Here is a 17,270-nt window from a genome sequence, read left to right on the forward strand (position 1 = left end):
GGGGACGGAGGCGAGGGCGTGGCCGGTCGATCGGAGCTGGCGTGTGGGGGCGTAGAAGTTGAGGCGGCTGTTGAGGTATCCTGGGCCTTGGTTGTGCAGGGCTTTGTGTGTGTGGGTGAGGAGACGGAAGGTGATTCTCTTGTTGACCGGGAGCCAGTGCAGATCTCTCAGGTGTCCGGAGATGTGGTTGCGTCGGGGGATGTCCAGGATGAGTCGTGCAGAGGCGTTCTGAATCCGCTGGAGTCTCTTCTGGAGTTTGGCGGTGGTTCCAGCGTAGAGGGAGTTGCCGTAGTCCAGACGGCTGGTGACGAGGGCCTGGGTGACCGTCTTCCTGGTCTCGGTGGGGATCCACCGGAAGATCTTACGTAGCATGCGCAGGATGTTGAAGCACGACAAGGAGACGGCGTTGACTTGTCTGGTCATGGAGAGGGAGGAGTCCAGGATGAAGCCCAGGTTGCGTGCGTGGTCTGTTGGTTTGGGTGCGTTGCCCAGGGCGGGGGGCCACCAGGAGTCGTCCCAGGCAGAGGGTGAAGATCCCAGGATGAGGACTTCCGTCTTGTCCGAATTCAGTTTCAGGCGGCTGTTCATCATCCACTTGGCTACGTCTGTCATCCCTTCGTGTAGGTTGGCTCTGGCGGTGGCGGGGTCGTTGGTGAGGGAGAGGATCAGCTGGGTGTCGTCGGCGTAGGAGATGATGTTGAGGTTGTGTTGGCGTGCGATGGCTGCGAGGGGGCTCATGTAGACGTTGAAGAGGGTTGGGCTGAGCGAGGAGCCTTGGGGAACGCCGCAGTTCGGTGGCTTCTGATCTGAACGGGGGGAGGCGGACTCTCTGTGTCCTTCCGGCGAGGAACGAGATGATCCATTCCAGTGCCTTCTCCTGGATTCCGACGTTGCTGAGGCGCCGCACTAGGGTACGGTGGCAGACAGTGTCGAAGGCCACGGAGAGGTCTAGGAGGATGAGGGCCGCTGTTTCTCCGTTGTCGAGCAGGGCTCGGATGTCATCGGTGGCTGCGATCAGGGCGGTCTCGGTGCTGTGGTTGGCCCGGAAGCCAGACTGCGAGAGGTCGAGGGATCCGTTCGTCTCGAGGAAGGCGGCCAGCTGCTTGTTGACGGTCTTCTCGATGACTTTTGCAGGAAACGGGAGCAGCGAGATGGGGCGGTAGTTCTTGAGGTCGGTGGGGTCGGCTGATGGCTTCTTTAGTAGAGCGCTGAGTTCGGCGTGCTTGCAGCTATTCGGGAAGGTAGCGGTGTTGAAGGAGGTGTTGATGATGTCCCGCAGGTGGGGTGCGATGACAGCGTCGGCCTTGTTGAAGACGTGGTGAGGGCAGGGGTCGGTCGGAGATCCGGAGTGGATGGAGTTCATCGTGCGGATGGTGTCTTCGGTGCTGATCGAGGTCCAGGCGCGGAGGGTGGTGGTGGGGGGCGGTGGTTCAGTCGTGGCGTGCGTCGGTTGAGTGCTGAAGCTGTTGTGTATGTCCGCGATCTTGTTGTGGAAGTAGGAGGCGAGGGAGTTGCAGAGGTCTTGCGAAGGGGTGATGTCGTTGTTTCCGGCGTTGGGGTTGGAGAGCTCTTTAACGATGTTGAAGAGTTCCTTGCTGTTGTGTGCGTTGTTGTCCAGTCGTTCCTTGAAAGCAGTTTTTTTGGTGGCGTGGATCAGTTGGTGGTGTTTTCGGGTGGCGAGCTTGAGGGCAGTCATGTTGTTCGGTGTTGGGTCTCTGCGCCAGGCTTTCTCGAGTGCTCGGCAGTTCTTCTTGGATCTCCTTGAGTTTGTCGGTGAACCATGGGGCTTTCTTGCTGCCGGGTCTGCTAGGCGGGGTCTTCAGAGGAGCGAGGTCGTCTGCGCAGTTGCTGATCCACTTTGTGAGGTTGGTGGCCTCCTGGCTTGGGTTGGTTGCGCTGGTGGGAGGGTTCATGCTCAGGGAGTTAGTGAGCTGGTCGGCTGTAATCTTGTTCCAGCTTCTGCGTGCCACCTGTTGTTGGTGGTGGTGGATCGTGGTCCTTCTGAAGCTGAGGTGGATGCAGCTGTGGTCCGTCCAGTGGAGTCCGGTGGCGTGGCTGAAGGTGATGTCCTTGCTGGATGAGAACACAGGGTCGAGTGTGTGTCCGGCGTAGTGGGTGGGGGTGCTCACCAGCTGCTTGAGACCGAGGTTGTCCAGCAGGGTGGTGGTGTTGCGGTCGTTGTTGTTCTCCAGGTGGAAGTTGAGGTCCCCGAGGAGGATGTAGTCAGTGGAGAGGAGGGCGTGCGGGCTGATGAAGTCGGCGATGTCTTCGCTGAATTGTGTGCGTGGTCCTGGGGTTCTGTAGATGAGGGTGCCTCTGAGTGTGGTCTTGGGGTTGATGTGGATCTGGAAGTGCAGGTGTTCGGCGGGTGCGAGGGTGTCGTCGGTGTTGGTCGTGATGCCGATGGTGTTCCTGTGGATGATGGCGATGCCTCCTCCTGTCTGGTTGACGCGGTCCCTCCGGATGATCTTGTAGCCGTCCGGGATGGCGATGGCGATGTCGGGCGCTGAGGAGGCGTTCATCCAGGTTACCGTGAGAAAGGCGACGTCTGGGGCTGTGGTGTCGAGCAGGTTCCAGAGCTCGACGGCGTGTCTGTGGATGGAGCGGGTGTTGAGCAGGATGCACTTCAGGTGGTTGCTACTGGTGCCCGGCTTGGTCGGTGCTGGTGTAGTGCAGGTCCGGAAGCAGGTGAACTTGCAGGAGTGGCAGCAGAAGGGTCCGTGGGTGCGTCTCGGGGTGGCTCGATAGCAGCCCGGGATTTGGCCGGCGTTGAGTGCGTAGAGTTCGGTGGCGTCGTAGGTCCGGCGGGTGGGCTGGTGTCTGCGGGAGACAGGGGTCCTGGCGCTGGGCGCGGGCCAGGCGCAGACGGGCTTGCCTTAGGCGTGCCTTTGGCACGCCTTTGGCGCGCCAGCAGCGCGCCCGCTGCGCGCGTCCGCTGCGCGGCCTCCATATGAGTGGGAGAGGGAGGGAGGAGCAGCTGGGAGGTGGGAGCGGGGCGGCCAGTAGGGTGCGAGGGGGGCGGAGCTACGGGACGTGGTGGCCAATAGGGTGCGATGGGGGCGGAGCTACGGGACGCGGCGGCGGGAAACGGGCGGCGAGGGGGAGACGCGAGGAATGACTGAAGAAAAAAAGGGACACAATCTGGGCACCAAAGGAAAGGGGAACAATCAAGGCAGCAACATACACAGGTACAGTGGGGGAGAATCACTCACTCGTGGGTACAGAAGAGAAGGAGGGCACAGTCAATCTTAACGCAGGCAGACGCAATGCAGCAGCGGTCAGTGGTCACACAGGGGGCTGCGTGGTGGTGAGGGGAGCGACCTGCCTGGTAAACAGGGTCAGAAGTCTGACCTAGAGTTTGGACTGTGTGGTAGGTATGGCACACTATGTGCGCCTTCCACTTAAAGACAGTAACTCCTGTCACCTCAACAAACCTGTAGATGACTGACAGTGGTTGTAGTTAAACGGTTCTAGTAGCATGCCTCAATAGCAGGCCAGGCCTTTTTACCTGACTCCTGCTAGGGAGAGCAGCCTACCCGCCTCTCTGGTATCATTAAAATAGTTTACCCATCTATGTAGGATCTGGATTTTGTGTATATCGGCATTACTTGAGTGTACAAAGTAAGTGTGCATGGAGCCTATGATACTTGTAGCCCTACCTTCACTGGGTTCCATTTTGTATTGGCTACACCATCCAGATGGAAAATCGGATGGACGGCACAGGCAAGGCCAACAGATGTTGATTGGAGGACTTTTAAAACATTCAGACTGAGCAGTGTTAATGATTTAGAGATCACCCCTGAAGCTAGGGGGTTTCTCTCTGCCCCTTCCTGGCTGATTATTCTTGTGCGAGGCTACTACCTGTAGGAAGGTCGAATCTGACTATATGGTTACCCCAACTTTTTTCCTGGTGTTTTGCTCGTTTTCGACTTAGTTGGCCTGGGACCCTGCTATTCAGGGCCCCAGTCTATCTGCTTTCACTATAAAATGGGACTTCATGTACTTTAGGTACATACTAGATTGGGTATTGGGTCAGCTTTGGGAGTCCCTGTATAGTGTACCATAGGTACCCAGGGCATAGGTGCATCCAAGGCCTACCAGGGGCTGCAGCATGTATTATGCCACCCCTGGATGGCCTTCCAAACTGACACCACAGGTCAGTTCACACAGCCTGGGTAAGGTGGTGTAATCACCCCTTACTTACATATAGTATACCTATATCTACCTTTTATATATAGACACATATACACCTATAAGCCACTCCTATGGTAGGCCTTGACAATCCCGGAGGCAGAGTGCTTGGTTTTATGTGAGAGGGGGCCCCAGCATGAGCTGAGCCCCTCTGCAGCTTTCGGAACAATCTCCTTATAGCTGTTCTATGATATAGCCATGCCATATACTTTTAAGTGCATTATAATCCTCGCGGTTAATGCTAACTCTGGTTTGGCTTTATCAAAGCATGTTGTGTAAGGTGTCAAACACTTTGGAATACTACCCCCTGGCAATTATGTTGGCGGGGGTAGCATTCCACCCTTCTAGAGGGAAAAGACATGTAAGTTACTGCTTTACCCGGTTAAAGTTAAACAGAGCCTCAGCATCACAAAATGGATGCTGCTGCCACAGACACGAGTCTGACCTCCTGTTGCTGGGGGAAACTCCAGCAAGGGCAGCCTGGACAATAGGTTTCCTGTCCAGGGAGGTGCCAGCACCTCCCCAGACAGGGGTTTTGTGTATTGGGGCAGGGAGGGCTGCATTTAGTGAATGCATCTAGACACTGCCTGAGGCACACAAGGTGCTCCATGCATAGCCCGGTTCAAAACAGTTGCTGGGGCACTCCAGCCCCAGCTCTGGCGCAAAACTGGACAAAGAGAAAGGGGTGTAACCACCCCCTTCTCAGGTCCACCCATAGGAGGGACCTAGGCAGGTAATCCAGCCCCCATCCTTAGTATAAGTATAGGAGCGGTGTCCCCAGGACTTCAGATTATCCTGGAACGAAACTTTGATACAGAACTCTTGGACCTTCGACATTCTATTCTGACTAGAAGACAGAAGACATCTCTCTTGTGGTCAAGGAGTGACCACCCTGTTCAAACGGGCACCAACAGCAACTTTGCCGGTCTGCAGTTTCAAGGCTCCCGCCGGAACCCGAAGACTCTGCGACTCAAGAACTGGATTCCAGATTTCTCTGACACCGACCCACATCCACAGCAAAGCTGAGACCAGTGGCGGACACGAGAGACGTGGGACCGGACATCTTGGACATCCTGCATTTTGCTAACTGCACTCCTTTCCTGAAGCCTCAGTAAGTTGTGCATTGGGGTACGAGAAGCCCCAGCCACAAGCATCATTTGACCTGAAGCCCAGGCCCCCACACTCCGCGAGTGTCCCGTGGGCCCCGCCTTTACATTTGTGCTCGACGCGTCTTCCCGGCTCCTTGCCCGTTGGCTAGTGAGCCCCCTGAAGTCGCCATCTTACATCTGACTCGCGATCCTGGTTGTTCCAGGCTCGCCCCAGCTTCCCTGCAAAGGAGAAGCGCCACAGACCTTGCTGGTCTGCAACAGAGCCAATCTCGACATCCTGCGTTGGTTGCGGTTGCCAAGGCTTGTTGGGTCCAATCCGGATACCGACGCTGCAGTCATCTAGATCCATCGTGGGACAGCTCGAATCCAGCTCCTGGTCATCGTCGATGCCTCCTGGACCTCCTGGCTGAAGAGACAAACTCACCTTCTTCACCTTAAAGCACCCAACATTGCCTGGTTCCTTCCTGGTTCCTTCCTGGTCACTGGCTAGTGACCCAGACTCTGTCCCCTCTGCTTTCAGGTTCTTCACATCTTGTATTCACCCTTGGATCTACCCAGACACTTTTCCTCTGGTCGCCTGCAGCACTTCTTTGCAGCTCTCCATAGAAAACGACGACAAAACCCGACATCGCAAGACACCTATGCACCCGGCTTCCGTGGGTGAGGTAACACGAGTTCTCTGGTAGTCTCGAGGGTATTGGCCCTCCTAGTGTCTAAGTCTAAAAGGGTTCCATCCTAGTCTATCCGGAAGTGTCCTTAAACTGTAACTTTGTAACTTTTATGAACTCCATAGAAAGTCAATGGGAACCCGCGCCTGTGTTATATATGGTAAAACAACTTGCTTAACTCACCTACTGAAGTCTTAGCCTGAAGACTGCTGGTTCATGCTACCACTAGGATAGCTTTCTATAAGTTTGACTTTACAACCACCGTCAATAAGGGTCGATTAGCCTGGTACAAGGTGCCAACTAGAACTAGTGGACATCATATGCCAGGCCAACTTCTCACACTACCCACCCAGGCTAACTGGTATATAAGTACAGCAGCCTCCCTTACCTTCATGCTTTTGCTTTGTATTGCTCCTAAAAGGAGACTTTCAGCTCCCCCATGCCTACCTGCTCACACTTGTAACAAAAACCATGGCTCTAAGTCTCTGTGGAAATAGCAAAAGTGCAGAGTTATCTCTAATCATTCACGGAACTGAACTGCTGGAATGCACACAGACTTTCTGAAATTTGTCTATTGTTAGTTCGTTTTTAAATTTATAGTGCGCAATAGATACCCAAAAAGGGTTTCTCGGCGCAAATAAAATGATACTGCAACTTCTGGTACTAGTGTCAAAATGTTAACCAAAAGCCTGCTGCGACCCCCCCCCACCCCACAATGTTGACTGGGAGATCCCGTACAAAACCATAGTCGGAGTATTCATTGCCAACTTCCCCTGCCAAGCTCGAGACCAGTAATGTGGGGAAAACTCCACAAGTCTTCCCTGCTTCACTGGAGACGGCTTACTATTTATTACTCAGGAGGGACCTGAAAATTCCCTTGACCGAAAAAACTACTGTGAAGTAGAGGAGACTGCGAAGCTGCTCAGGTTAAACAACACAAAGCGGCCGTTGTGCTGCCACACCAGCAGAAACTGTACCACTGTCCCGAAAGGGATGTCTGAAAGTCCAAGGCATGTTCACACATGATGAGCGACTGGATGCTTGAAGCGACCTGATGCTGTGGAACTCATATGATCATGAGTTCTCTATGAGCGTCAAGCTCCAGAAAGCATCTGAGTTACTGAGACCAGCACCTGTTGTCCATTACTACTTTAAAGAATTACCAGACCAAGGAGAGATCAGCATAGGCACATAAGCTAGTACCAGCCAAGGCATTCACACCTACGACCTGAGGTGGACATTTTGATGGCGGGTTTTGTAATTGGGGAACAATCCTAGCTGCAGGTATACGGAGACCACAAGCACAGCGATCCCAACGCTGCTTCTGTCTTACACACACCAGCACTTGTCATGCAAAGTGCAAACACATTGGTCCTGCAGCTCCTACAGATCAGAACTGACTTTACTCCATCTCCACGTGCTGGATTTAAACTGCTCCACCAAGAACAGAAAGGTACGGAGGCAATTCAGCTCCGGAAGGGTGGGACAAGTGAACATCTAGTTGCGAGCAGCACTGCGAGTGAGCCACATTACAAAGGCTGCACCTATAAACCCTCTCGGATTCCCCTTGCAATGCCATGGACATATGCAATCTACCATTATGGACTGTCCCTGCGGTTACCATCTGTACTGGTCCCAATAGTGCCTCTGAGAAATGCCTTCTGTTTTTTAGGTATGGTAACTGTTAGATTAAAGTACTTGTCCAATAGTAACAGCAGCAAACATGATTTAAACATAGGACCCTAGGAGTGCCCTGTATAATTTTGCTTCTGCTTTACAATTTTATGAAGATTAAAATAGAACATAAAATACACAACGATCTAAAAAATGTGAAATGCAAATCATTCTATCTGCTAAAAGGTAACTAATAGTATCATATTCTCACTATGAGCCCGGGGATCAAAACATGCATTATAATTCATATACTATACAGCTCTCGTTCGGCCTGATCATCAGCACCTCTAGCAAGCATAGACTTCTGACTAAATCCTCTACGTGGCCTAGAGGCCATCTCATGCCTAGATCTATTCATCACGAGGTATTATACCACAGATGCGTTAGATTAGTTTAAAAACAGATGAAGTGAATAATAATCAGTATTCTCCACTATTCAGTAGCTTCCTCCTTATGCCCCACATACAACCCAGAAACTTGACAACTGCACAAACTATCACTTGTTTGGTATCGGATCCGAATATGCATAGGGTATCACTATGGTTGCGCGTCCCTAGCTGCTTGCATGATGGTGTAAGCCACTGTGCTCTAGGACGAAAATAGGCAGGGCAAGCAAATAAAACGCACGCTGGAGATTCTGCGGTGGTAGTGCACAAAGGGCAGAATTGTGCTGACGGCATTGTGTTGCACCATGAGGTTGTGAATACACGAAGGGTGAGCGTGCCGAACCTAAACTGCATCTATAGTTTCCTGTCTGAAGACGTCTGGATAATATCTAGTTAGGGTTCTAGGAGGACAACAGATTTTAAATCTCTAAAATCCGAGCCGAACTGGCCGCCGTTTAACTTAGTAGCCGCTCTCTGGTCGACCCCGCCCCAATATTGCAATTTAATTTGGTCTTGACTGGGGAATGAGGCTAAGTCCCTATTTGCCTACTGTTCCTCTAGCCCAATATTCGCTAATAGAAGTTTCATATCCTTTAGCCAACCTAGCTTTGTCTGCTTTTCCAGGGAGATAACCATCTAAAGTCCTCACATAGGAGGGTAACTCTGGGGTAGACCAACTCCCCTGCCAAAACAGCAGTGGGCGTAACATAGCCTTATCAGCAATTGCAGTCTGAAGTGTGGAAAGTTGAGTTTCTACTCCACCCCACTTCTTGAGAACTGCTGAGCGTTGGTCTCTTGAGGGTCCAGTGCTAAAGGGGTACACTTGGTGATCAGCTTTGGCTCCAGTAGTAATTTAAAGCCCTATGATTCTAGTGGTAAAAGCTCTGATTCACTTGAATTAAGCCACGTAACTATAGATTGCCCCGGAATTCTTGAAAAAGTTCCCTCATATGAAGCCTTTTCTTGGGGGTCCGTGAGCAGCCAGTAGATATTGAGCAGGATTGTTAGTGGGCACATTTGTCTTTCATTGGTGTTTGCACTACCCCACTATTAATGCAGCATGATAACATATTTAATGGTGCATGTTGAATACCGTCTGGATTGAATATTAGGATTTAAGAGCTTTTTGGGTCTTGGAAAATAACAGTAGAAAAAAAACCATTCAGTGATACATGTCCTACCACTGTCCTTCAAATATAATTTTTAAAGTACACACAAAAGCTTCTGGTAATACTCACATAATTGGCTGGGTACAGCTTCGCTGTCAAGCCACACCATAAAAACAGAAGTAGATGCAGCACTACACATGACCAACCACTGGAATTGCAACACCCTCTAACTGAAAATAATGGAAATAGGTACTTCAAATAAAAAAATTGATAAGAAATAATGTTGACTTAAATAACATTATTTAAAATAGTTAAAAAATATAAATAAATGTTAATATTAAAAAAAACAGTAGTACATATTCATTATTAAATAATTTAGTAACCTGTATTGAAGTTAAAAAATAATGTAATACAATTTATTTAAAAAAAACTCCATTAATTTCAATTTTACAGATCATTTTGAATAGAAATTACATTGAAAAATGTTTTTTCTTTACATGCATATTTACTTTTCCATTTAAAATTCAGAAAAATAATTTTAATGTAACATTTCTTATAATTTAAGTTTTAATTCAAAATTATTTAATAGTGCTGTAGCATTTTTAATGTTTTGCAGTTGAAGTAAATAAGTAAAATGAATCTACATTGGTATTTTTTCTAAAAATATTTGTATATTTATTTTTGAGTTTTATACATATTTTTAATTTTCCCTATAATTTACCGTAGGGAGACTCTGCAGTCCAGGTGGGATTCCCACATGGTATAGTGTAGGAAAAAATAAAAAAAGTGTATTTAACCCCTTCCATACTCATGATGAACCCAGCTCGTCATGAGTCACAGTGGAGCTGTGTTCATGACGAGCTGGGCTCGCCATAACTGCCGCGGTTCGCCCATGCGCGATTGATTCCCCGCCTGTGCGTGAGAATTAATCAGTGGGCAGGGTCGTGACGAGCCCAGCTCGTCATGAGCACAGCTCCACTGTGACTCATGACGAGCTGGGCTCGTCACAAGCACCGCAGCGCCGCGGACCCCCCTCCCCCCCCCCCCCCCCCCCGCGCCGTGAGGGAATTACCCCTGCGGCAAAGGGGTTAACTTGAACATAAATACTACAAATATTTTTGTTGAGTATTGTGAAGTGTATTTCATTACATATTTACGTTAAAGGTAGGTTAAAAAATGCTCCAGAACTATTAATTTTTAATGAAAACTTTAATTAAAAGACATATAGGTCTGAAGTTGAAAAAAGTCTTAACCTTTTTTTTATTTGCCTTAATAGTTATTAAAAATGTGATATATAGAATTCATTTTCTATAATTTTTTCATGGAAACTCTTACAATCTTTATATATAAAAAATAGATTATTAAAATATTTAAGAATTAGATAATAGCTATTTGTCATTTTAATATTTTTTAACATTAGTTTAGAACTGTTTATATTTGTAACTATTTTAAATAATAGAATGTAATTTAACACAATTTCCTGTGCGGTTGTATTTTAAGTCCCTACCCCTATTATTTTGTATGGAAGAGTGTTGCAGTACCAGTGGTTGGCCATGTATAGAGCTGTTTTTAACACTTTTTTTGTATGATTTTTTTTTTTGCACTAACTTACACTCTGATATTTTCCCGAAAAGTATTAAACATTCTCCCAAATTGTAAGTTACCTTTATGAATCAAACCCTCGGTATCCTGTGCACATTTAAAAAAATACATAGCTTCCATCATTCCCCTTTTTAATTCATCAGGTTGTACCATATGAATTACTGAATTGTCTGTACACAATAAAACATCTTTACAACCTGCATCTTGATTGGTAGCTTTGAGTATCTTGTGTTTTTGCACAATGAACAACACTATATATCCCTAGGACCACAAGGGTCTGGCACACATAATGAATGGTATGTCACGTTTGTATATCTGAACAATGTTCCAATTTCGCACTCCAAGTTTATGCATGTATTTGACTAATTGAACTCGTGTTTAGTCCCACTGTGCTAACTAGGTGTGTGCAATTCCTCGTCCTCCATCTCCAAAGTATTTAACCTCATCGCTGCGGCGCATATTTTTGCGCTACGCGGCTTTTTTCGAAAAGCCGCGTTGGATGACGAGCTCAGCTCGTCATCCGCACACGCCCCCGTGGCTGATGACGAGCTGAGCTCGTCATCAGCATCGAAGGGGTTAAACCATTGTGCTGGTAGTGGAACACCACTTGCCTGCTTCAAGTCGCACTTCACTGTAAACCGAAGGTTTTTATACCACTTTTGTATATCTGCCATTGGGGAAAAGAAAATTACAGATGGAAGCTTTGGCTCCAGTTGCTATTGTTTGTATTTATTTTCATTGTTTTTTTATTTCAATGATTAGTTTATTTTTGAAAAATCTTGAGTAATCAACAGAAATTACATAGGACAATTGCTACATTCTGAATTTTGTGTAGTTTTCAGAAATGTATAGCTGTCCAGGTTTACCCACAAGTTACACACCTGTTGTCACCGAACCTGCAAGTAGGTTGAAACAGGAAAGAAATAGAAAATGGACTACCAGTTAAAAAAATGCAAAAACTATGGTAAACAATGGGTTTTGTTTTACAACTCTTGTTCTTGAAAGATGGGAAGGTAGCAGAGCGAACCTTTTGCTGATACCATTTTTAGGTAGAAAAAACAGTATGCTTTCTTGTGCAGCATAAGTTAGTTCACATATTTCTTTTTTACTTTGTTTTTATTCCGGGATATATAGCAGCAATACACAGTCCGATCACGTGCAAAAAAACTAAAACAAATTGTACATTGCGGACGACAAAAAGAGTTGCAGTTTGTAGGATAAACACCCACCTTGATATAGAATGCAACTAAAGATGATAAGGGCCCTGCATATCCCCAGTAGGTGAAACAAGAAACAATGATGCAGAAAATCAAATAGATACTAACTATTAAAAACTTGCCAGCGATTGACAGAGCATTAGTTGCATATATCCCCTAATAACATAGACTGGCCACCTCATACAACAGTATCCATCCCGCATTCCACTTTGGATGGTCTCATAGTATACTCGGTAACAGGTAGACGAGGCCATGCCCCAAGGAGTTCCCATTTTTAGGTCGAACCTAGAGGCAATGTGCGTGCACTGCTCTGCGAGGCATATTGTAATCGCTCTGTGGGCTAAGGTAAACGCCCATCAGTTTCCATTTGCTACTTCGTGTGCCTTTCAAAATTGCTTTCTTTTGATTGGTGAAACACTGCGCTTTGTCACTCCTTTGGGCGTGTTTTCACTTTCCTGGTGACTGCCCCTGCTACACGTGCATTTACGGTTGGGTTTATTTATCATTTGTCCTGCGCACTCTGTTTTTATGGCATTGAATGGTTCTGCGCTGTTTTCTCACTTCCGTCAGCCCTCTCCATCCCTCTATGGATATCTAGGATCTGCTGCTATCTTCAAGCGCTACCTGTTGTCTGTGCACCTTTGCTCCTGTCCCTTCCAGTTGTTCTTGTTCGCCACCTCCCTCATCCTCCCCCTTTTCTGGGCACGTGATCATTTTTGTTTTGTGGACAGTCACAGAATCGAAAGCACTGACTTTCATTGAGTATTTGTATTTATTTATTTAAGTCCATTGGCATGACTATGCTTTTGTTTGTGCCTGTTCAGCTTTAGCGCCCATTTGTACCACCCCCCCTCCCTATCGCTTTGTTCCTGTTGCCAGCAAAGCGGAGCAACCGGACCCCGGCTCGCTGTACGCTACCTTAAGGGAGTTTTCAATTTGGTTTCAAGTTCTATTTTCAGTTCACTTTTAGTTTGGGTCGTTTACTCACCTTATTCCCACCCCTGGCCCCTTCTCGTTTGGAGCCTGCTAAGCCCCTGCAGCTTCTCATCTCACTGTCACCAGCTGCAGCCGCCAGTAGTGGTCCTCTTCGTCCGGAATCCTTCACTGCATTGCTGCACCTGCCTGGTTTACCAGCCTTCTATACCAAGGGCGCGTCACAATGGAGACTTGTCAACGTGACAACATCACCCCTTTATGGGTGATGCCATGTGTTTCACTTTAAAAGGGAGGGCGGGCGGCAATGGGCGGAGTTAGTTTAATTTCTTAAGAGAATCCAACTATTTGGTCTAAAAAATTATCCTGGAACGAACCTGAAAGAAGATCGTATCCTGCCCGAGTCGACATTCATCCCCAACATCCCTTTTGTCTCTGCTGGAGAGGAGGACTCCCCTCTGCAGGTAGCATGGACCTCGTGACATCACATTGGAGTGCCGGAGTGCCGGTGATATCACAAGTGTTCCATTCCCAGGATTCTGACTATGTGGCTGCCTGGCAGACACGGACTTTCACGTGAATTTAAAATGCAGGTGTTTTCTCCGTCTTTGTTTAAAATAAATGATATATTTATCCTATGATTATGTTTATTGCATAGAATTTTGGTATACATTTTTTATTCTTTCGTAGGCCACTTAAAAAGTGCGTCATTTTTTAATCTGCATAGCCGAACCCGTGACCTACAAGTGACACATCTTGGCATCGGGTTCTTGGCTCAGTAAATCACGATAAAACTTCAGAGCTAGTTCCCACCGCAGAGCACATTTACCAATCCCGGCTCCGGCGCTTTGGTGCCGGTGATGGGACTATGGAATACTATTTTGGGTGTTGTGCCTCTTTCGGTCTACAGAAAGAGGTCTACGCATCATGTGCTTTGATATGACGTGGGGTGCAGAAATCATTCAATCAAACATATACCCCAGAATGTAAAAGCCTCGGTACACTAAAAGCTAAAAAACGGGTGGCCTTCAATATCCATTGCACAGATTCGTTTTTATGAGGGCTCAAAAAAGAAACAGCACATGCAAGCAGAGAAGGAGGTCATCAGCGCCACTCCTTAAAGCTCCTAATGTACGCTCAAGTGGCCGCAATTTGTAGCGCTGTGCGTTATTTATCCAGTTCTAAACACTTCCAACCTGAGCTGCTATAAAGAAAAAAAATGCACACAATTAAAACATTAATAAATGTGAATAGTACGGGGGTGGCTTATAAGGAATACATGGCGGAATTGCCAAAACTTCAACAAGCTGACAATGTGTTGCTAATTTTAATACCCAGATTGGTCAACGAGCTGAAGTTAAACGCTGCTACTGACCTACATGCGATCTGCAGTTACAATTCTGAATTCAAGTAATGTCAGCTGGGCCGTTCATCCTTCCGATGTAAATATAAAGTGATAGTAACCCCTGTTGTCTAGAACTCTTCTACACGGGAAGCCTCTCCGTTACTTGCTACCACGTTCATGGCATTTTTTGAGCAACCAGCGCACCCTGGATTCCTGCCACCTCCAAATGTCAGTTTGGATGAAGTTGTGTTGGGAGCTGATTTCTCTTTTCCACCTCGGGATACTTATAGGGACAACAAGTGGGTGGTAAAGTTCATTGGCTCAACTCCACATCTGAGGACTGGCTTCCCTCGGGTCTGTGGTGCATCACAGAGAGAGCAGGGCCTGTGGTGCAGCGCAGAGAGAGCCTACGGTATATGGCAGGCTCTGGGTCCTTGCTGCCAACAGCAACTGCAAATGTGTCGGTCAACTTCTGTCTTTGGTTCTCGTGCACATGTGTACATCTGCATATAAAGAAGTACGCTTGAGTGAATACTTTAGTTTGTCAATGGTTCTTCTTTCTATTCTTCATCAACTTTTCATATTTTGGTAATCCTTGTGTGTTTATGCTATTTTTTCAGATTGCAATAATTCAAAGCAAATGGTATACTTTTTTTGCACCAATAAGAATCATATTTTTGTGAACTTACAATGGTTTCTAAATCTCTTCCAGTACCCATTCTCCTCTATTAAAATTATAAGTGGTTGTTATTTTTTTTAGTTTCACCGTTTTTAGTTTCGCGCGTCTCATGAACTGCACGTAATCCGCACTTGGTCAAGAGCTTGTTTCACCTCACATTTTTTGGTCTCGCTATTATATCCCGGCGCAGGGATTAATAGCAAGTATATAGGAGGTGAAACAAGCTCTTGACCAAGTGCGGATTACGTGCAGTTCATGAGACGCGCGTGCACGTCAAACCCATCAGCCTTGCACCAGACTTCAATGGAATGCCTCCCAAGCTGCTCCCCCGCCATCCCACAAAGCAAGCCAAGAACATCAAAGCGACCAGCCGCTTTGAGTCCATTTGCCACCATCCGCTTCACGTGCTCCGCAGGTCATAAACAGGACCATCTGCACGTGAATCGGGATGCTGGCATGGTTGCCCAGCCCCTCTCCCAGCGCTGCCTTTCCTCTGCCGGCTACTTTTCACCCTTTTCTTTTTGTGCTTATCCTCTTCTCCCCCGCCTTATTTCTTCAAGCAGATTACTTTGCATCATTCTTGTTATTTCACATTTATTGTTGCCTGTTACTAGGATAAAACAACAACGCTTATTACTGTTGAACATTTTAAACAAAGCATAACAAAGCATTGTAATCATCTTCAAGCGTCTTTTGTGGCACCTCTCACCTGTTTTCGATGCACTAAAGTGCCCAAAGCCCCCGGGTTGTAGCTCACGCTGTATACACATATTCCATTATCTCCTTTAACATATTTATAACCCTGCGCCGCATTTCGACGCACAGCTGTGACCTTATTTTTCTCAGGGACACTTTAACCTATTTCATGTTATATCGTGGAGCGTGACTCTATGCCCGGGGCTAGGAAGGCTGCGCAACCTGAGCGTGCTAGTCTTTTTTTTATTTTGTCTGTTAAATGTGCATGTAGCTCAGTAGGTTAGCAAGCCTGCTGCAGATGCCGGTGTCTCTCATTTTCAGTTTTGGGCACAGGTTCAAACTGTCATTCGGTTCCACGTATAATTTCTCCTGCTTTCACGTTGATAAGAGCTCTGGTAACAGCCCATAAACAACCTATGTTGTTGCTGGGGCCTTATGCTTGTGCCAGTTTTCACTGAGCCTTTGACAAATGTGCTTTGTTAAAATAAGCACAGCTTTTATAGGTTCCTTTTCTTCCACTCTAAGAATTCCTTGTGTGCTCTTTAGAAGTGTGGGGGGGAAGGGATAGGGCGGGGGGGGGGGGTTTATCACCCTTCCATCCGTTTGCCTCAACACCTTTTGCAGATGTCAGCCACATCTGATTCTGGGTTAGAACTGTTTGCTGAAATATTTACAGTTTGCGATAAATTCAGTGGTTGTTTTACCATTAGTTTTATTAATTGTATCTGTTTGTTTAATTAGTATAATATTGCTGTCAATAGATGTGGGACTGTCGATTACAGACATTTTGCGGAGAATATGTTTGCTTTACGCAACATCCATAAACAATGTTATTTTATGTTTGAAGTGTTTTTATTGGAACAACACACGTAGACAAAACCTACTTTAGTGTATATGATATCAGGTCATTGCGGCTAGGGTTGCATACATGGCGTTAATTGTCCCAAAGGGCATCTACGTTACAGACCACCCCACAGCAACCCTTAAAGATATGCAGTGTTGCAATAAAATAACAGTCCCTCTCCCCGAACACCCCCCCAAAACTCCCGCCTCATTAATCCCCCCACCCCTACCCCCTTCTGTCCAGTGCGCAGGTCTATCCCTCGCCCTCTAGCTTGATCTCCCCTAAATAGAAGAAACCAGCTCAGCGGTCATTCAAGAGGTGGACTCTTCGGGCGTCGTAAGCCTTAATAGGCGTAAGTATCTCGGGCAGGTGATTTCCCTGAATTCGGTGAGTAGCAGAGACCGGAATGGCTGCCAAAGGTCATCAAATTGTTCTATGTCCCCCGCCACAGTGAGCGATAGTTTCTCCATTCCTAACACATGCCACAATCTGTGAAGCCAGCCAGTGATAGAGGGAAGTGTGGTAGTGCGCCAGTGTAGTAAGATGTTCTGTACCGCTGAGCCTAATGCAATAGCTATCTGTCTGCCCCTGTCGGATTTAAGGGGATACACCAACCCATTCGGGAGGCCTAGCAATATATATGCTGGGAAGCGTGGCAGTTCGGTGTCGAAATGGGAGTCAATCTCATCTATCACTTCTTTCCAGTAAGATTCTAGGAGTGGACCGTCCCATAGAATGCGTGTCAGTGTGCCTACCTGTCCGCATCCCCTCCAGCAAGCGCTATCCTTACTACAGTCCATCTCGTGTATTCGCTCTG

General features: G+C 47.3%; 1 protein-coding gene across 1 annotated transcript in view; it reads left to right on the plus strand.

Annotated features, from left to right (window-relative positions):
• Positions 1-17,270, plus strand: part of CCDC97 (coiled-coil domain containing 97) — a 92,029-nt gene that overhangs the window by 18,318 nt on the left and 56,441 nt on the right. The gene's annotated exons all lie outside the window — the stretch shown is intronic.

This window comes from Lissotriton vulgaris, chromosome 9, assembly GCF_964263255.1.
Source record: "Lissotriton vulgaris chromosome 9, aLisVul1.2, whole genome shotgun sequence".
Classification (NCBI taxonomy): Eukaryota; Metazoa; Chordata; class Amphibia; order Caudata; family Salamandridae; genus Lissotriton; species Lissotriton vulgaris.